Below are 6,000 nucleotides of genomic sequence, written 5' to 3' on the forward strand. Positions count from 1 at the left end.
ATGCGGAGAGCCCAGAAAGAGAGCAGATTTGCCAGGGGCTGGGAAGCTTCTTTTACCAATTGTTTTAGGTGAAAAAACAGTTGAACCTCTTTGTATACTTTTTCTTATGGTGGAAACTCATGAAATTTCAATTGGTTTTCAAATTCTTTTTATTTTCATACCAATTAAACTAAAATATAACTACCCTGTGAGTAAAACATGTTATGCACACATACAATGGAATATTATTCAGCCTTAAAAAGGAAGAAAATTCAGCTATTTTTAACTATGAAGAACATGGAGGACATTATGCTAAATCAAATATGTCAAACTGAAAAAGACAAATACTGCATGATCTTACTTACATATGGACTCAGAATAGTCAAATTCGGGCCTCCCCTTGTGGTGCTGCAGGTTGAGTGCTGTCCCGACCCGCGGGATTCGGAGGCATGAAAAGAGAAGGGCTGAGGATTGAAATGAGGGGCTTGAGACAACTTGACGCTAGCGTTTGCTTCTTTATTTTTCCTTTATCCTTTTCCTACTTTTACATGTCTTTCTTTTCCCTGTCTTTCTTACTTCCCTGGCCTTCTCTCTGCTCCTCTCACAGTACCCCTCACCATATCTCCTTCTCACAGTCTCCTCGCAGTCCCTCTCTCTCTCTCTCGTGGTTCCCTTCTTATACCCCGGTCGCTCCTCCCATCGTACCTCTCAGTCTCGCGTGATGTACAGGAGAACGCAGGGGTTTCTCCGAAGGCGAAACAGTAAATCAAAACCTAATTCATCGAGCACATGTGCAACACGGCGCATGCTCCAGGCGGCTCCGGACAGAGTGCAGCTCTGTGAAGCTGTCCACAGCCTCTGCAGCACGGGTTCGATCCCAGCTGGCTGGTGAGATACCCACATGGTGCAGCAGACCTCTCCTTTCTCACCCGCTGCTCTCCTCAATAGTGTATTTCAGTCAGTCTGCCTGTTCTGTTCCCTACTCTGTCTCTGGTGAATCCTCTCACCCTCCCACACATCTGGTCTGTACCTTGGTTCTTGTATGAATAAATAAATCTTAAAAAAATAATCAAATTCATAGAAGCAGAAGGTCAGATGGTGGTTTTCAGAGGCTTTCAGGAAAGTACAAATGGGAGGATGATGCTCAAAGGGTATAAAGTTTCAGTTTTGCAAAATGAATGGGCTCTAGAAGTCTGATGTATAGCATGATGACAATGATTAAACATACTGTATTGTATTTTTTAAAATTTGTTTAAGTGTTCTATCACATACAAAAAAGAAAAGTTAATGGTAGCTATATGGAGTAATTGATCTCTTAATTAGCTTGAATATGGTGATCATTTCCCAGTGTATATGTCTCAAAATATAAAGTTATACAATTTTAATTTGTCAATTACATCTCAATAAAACTATTAGAATATACAACTATACAGATAAAACCCACTTCCCCATATTAATCCTAACCTTAACTCTCTATTCTGATTCTAGTCATGTCATATTACAGGATGTAGCAAGGCAAATAACAGTAAGCGAGAAAATAAATAGAAATCAGTACACAGATTTCACATGAAACTTGCTAAATCAGACATCTTTGCAATTCCAATCAATACATTTCACTTCTCTTCATTTTGCTCCATTACACTCATGAAAGGAAACAAGCGGAGTCATGTCCCAGCACTATCACTCCTTACACAGGTCGTGGCTGCTGTCATCCTGTCTGAGGAACAACCCTCACACCCTTGTGCTGTTTTGTATTATCATGTTATGCATAACTTCATTCTGTCTTTTGTTTTCATTTCCACATTCTATTTACAGCTTTTGGGCTTGCTTTGTATCATTTCCATGCTGTCTCTGAGTGACAAATGAGGGTTCTACTTTCTTTGTTTTTATAAGAATGTTAAAGTCTCTAAAACTCAAGAAATGCCATAATATCTTTGTGAAGCTGATAAAACTGTCAACCTATGTAAAACTGTCAACCTATGTAAAATTTCTCTAGACAGGGAGTAAAGACAACACATTTTCATCATTAGGTTAAGAATTTCATGCCAGCCACATTTAAAGTCTTGTATGGTATTAATACTAATCAGTGTTTATTAACTCTCAGACATGTTCACAACTGTTGTAGCAGCTGAGTGCCTGTAAATTAAATTGATTTTAGTCCTTAGATACCCATTAACAGCACTGCTTCCCATTTTAGTAATGGAGTACAGTTGTTTGAGGGTGTTTATCAAATGACATCTATTTGATTTATAAGTAACCTTGACTGGGATGTCTCTGTGTGTTAGTATATAAATTATTACCTCTCCCTTTTTGATTGCCACAGTGCAGCTGTGCATTCTCATTTCCAAACTAAGAGACTAAAAAGTAGTGGGAACATAACAAGTGCTAACTTAGAGTCCTTCAGCCTAGAGTAGATACATTAGGAACCACACTGTTCAGATTTGATTTTGACTTGCCCACCATGATGCTGCTAATGGAATTGGGTGGTGATGTAGTGGACAGACCTCAAGAAGCTTTCTAAATGCAAAAGAATTTTTTTTAATTTTGGCTGAGTATGCTGCCAATTTGTTCTTGCACACATTTTAGCCCATAAAGAATCTTAAGGATTTGATCTCTCTTGTATTGATTTGAGATCTTGGATCACGGCAAGTTCCAGAACTATAGGAGGAAGAATTTATCACTTCCTGATTTTCAGCTCCTGGTGAAACTTAAACTGACTGGGTTTCAGATGCCAGGGTTTTGACAGTGATCTTTGGTTCCCTAAAGTGTGCACAGAGGAAAGAGAGGGATTGGTGGGTTGTCACTCCGCTTCTATGATATTCCCTTCAGTGTACACTTACTTGAAGAAATGTTTTGATCCTGTGCTTGGCCAAGAAAAGGTAATTTCAAGTGCTATTCTTCTAAGGAGGAGTAAAGAGTCAGGAGATACTTCCTAAGAAGATTCTCATTCCAACCAAAGCCCACTTTTAGATTATAACAACCCACATTCTGAGTTTTAAGAATGTCACCAACTTTACATTAAGCATTATGACAGGCCCAATAATATTTGATACTTTAAGCCTTTATTAGTCAAGTTTGACTCACAATATCCCTTACTTATGTAGGTGTTACAAAACAAGTTTAGAGTAGTGTTTATTTATTTTCCAGAGGTACTTAACTCAGAATTGAGGATACCAGATAGGGAAGAGGAGGAGTGAGGAGCAGAGGGAGAGAGGCCAAATGGACTATGGTGAGGGAATATAAACACTTTGATGCTGAGCGTGGTGTGGTAACATATATCTGAAGAGATGTGAAGATGTACCCCTAAATATATATGTGTGTGTGTGTGTGTGTGTGTGTGTGTGTGTGTGTGTATACCCCTAAATGTATAACAATTTGTAAGAGGGCACGTTTGCAGTGGGCTCCATAGCTAGAAGGTTGCCTAAAGGTTGATGATCTGGGGTCTCTCCATTTTAATATATAAGCAATAATGTTCTGCTTCCAAAGACCAGGACTTATTTTTCAGGGAATTTTGTGAAGAGGAGTCTAATGTATAACTGTAGAACTAAGCAGGAAATACAAAATCATGCAAATCACATTTGGAATAATGTAGATAATAGAAAACAGGAGATATGAATATGTGTAAGGTATGGAACAACAAGTGTGTATCAGGAAAAAGTCCAGTCATATTAGACTCACAAATAGGAAAAGGATATAATGTTTTTTCAGGAAGGAAGACGGGAGTTGTTAGTTGTTGGGCCTAGGGAGAGTTGACCTACAATAATATGACAATAACAAAACCCACATTTTTTTAAAAGATTTTTTTTATTTATACAAGAACTGGGGTACAGGCCAGAGGCACGGGAGGGTGAGAGGATTCACCAAAGACAGAGCAGGGAACTGAACAGGCAGATAGAATGAAGACATTGCTGAGGGGAGCAGCAGGCAAGTACAGGAGAGGTCTGCCACGACATGTGGGCATCTCCCTGGCCGACCAGGAATCAAATCGGCACTGCAGAGGCTGCCGACAGCTTCACAGCATTGCGCTCAACCCACTGCGCCACAAGGGAGGCCCTTATGGATAATTTTTGTGTATCTTAAGTACCTGCCTGCTCTACTACATATCACCTTCCTTTATCTACTGTATTTTTAAATGTGATTAGTCCTGAAGTGGAAAATGCTTATAGAGGCATCAGACTGCTTATGGTAACTCTTTTCACTCTGGTTGCTGCCCTGTTCTTGCCTAGATGGCTGCTCCTCTCAGGACATAACTTTTTGGTTCTGTACCCTCAACTTTCTCTGACCCTTTGTGTTATGGTTATCCTGCATATTGTCGGTTTCTTGCTCTGTCTCTTGACTCTCTGGCCTTGGGGCCCCTCAGGACAAATTCTAATAGACCCACATCAGCAATTTGAACAGTGGCCAAGTCAGCTAAACCACCATACTCTTCCCACAAGTGGGCCTCAGTTCATGATGAGGCCTACAGTCAAGGCTTTCTTTCCATATGAAGCTCACCAGTCAGACTAAGAAACACACACAGAATTTTCTGAGGGTGTTTGTGTGTATGTATGTGTATGTGTATCCTGTGTGTAGTTTATATCTATAAATAAATAAATATTATATATATATCATAAATGTGTGGTTTTTGGAAGGATGACTTCTGATGAAGGAAGGTTATATGGGATTTCAAGAACTTTTTTTTTAAATATTTATTTATTTATGCATACAAGAGCTGAGGTACAGGCCAGAGGTGTGGGGGTAAGAGGATTCACCAAAGACAGAGTGGGTAACAGAACAGGCAGATTGACTGAAGTGCCCTGCTGAGGGGAGCTGCGGGCGAATCAGGAGAGGTCTGCTGCGCCATGTGGGTTGCTCCCTGGCCAACCGAGAGATCGAACTCATGCTGCAGAGGCTGCAGACAGCTTCACAGGTTGCATCTTAACCCCTTGCACCACCAGGGAGGTCCCGATTTCAAGAACTTTAACTTAGTATTTTTTTAGAGTAATATGATCACATTTTTCTAAGTTATTGTTTTATTCTATTAAAAATAAATTATTGGTTGTTCAGCAAACAGGGAAAAAGAAGAAAGGGCTGTGGATGTGGAAATGCAGTAGGGAAACTAACTATTTGAGGTATGAATATTAGGTCTAAGTAAACCCAAAAGCCTAATAATCCTTTACATTACACACTCTAAAAATCGAGCAGGTCCAAGGTGGGAAGATTCACTGAAAGCTACTTTCTTCAAGTCATATCCCCCAAATTGAAATATGGAAAGATCATAAAGTCAGACTGGTGAAAATCTAGTTCATTCACCCTCTTGTAGAAAATCAAGCTATTTAAATATCGTCAGCCTCAATATCCTTACATGTGAAAGTGGAAATAATAATTTCTATCTAATAGTATTTTTCTAGGACTATACGAGAAAATGTTCGTGAAATTTCCTGACACTGAGGCACTCAGTAAATGTTTGTTTCCCTTTCTTTCATCATCTTTGTGGGTGCTGAGGAAACTAATGCACTTTGACGTATAGCTCCTGTCCACCGTAACACCAAATTCTGATAGTTACAGCAACTAGGTTATAGTTCCAGTGTTATAGCTCTTGCTTTGCAGCTCAAGTGTTAGAGCAGAAGTGATATAGTGTTTATGTCAGGCATGAGTAGTAGTATTACAGTTGGAGAATCACAACAAAATTTATTCAGGGGCTGCAAACCTCAAGCACTTAAGCTGAAGGTGCAAGTATTGGCTAGGGACATTTTTTTTTTAATTTTTTATTTTTGACATCATTGTTCAGTTTAAAACAATATTTGTTTCTCCCCTCACCCCCTCAGGTGTAGTCCCCATGGAGTTTCCTTCACCAACGCACACGTGCACCATCACCTCAGTCTCCTGTGCTCCTCCCTCCCCCCTCTGATCCCTCTCCCTCCTCCTCCCCTGCAGCCAAAAGAGGTTGGTGGTGGTGGTGTGGGGTGGGGAGCAGATCCACTTAATGCAAATATGAGGATTTCCTCCACTCAGTCTTGATTGGTGGAAAGTTTGTCAAGT

The sequence above is a fragment of the Talpa europaea genome, assembly GCF_964194135.1.
Source record: "Talpa europaea genome assembly, chromosome: 5".
Classification (NCBI taxonomy): domain Eukaryota; kingdom Metazoa; phylum Chordata; class Mammalia; order Eulipotyphla; family Talpidae; genus Talpa; species Talpa europaea.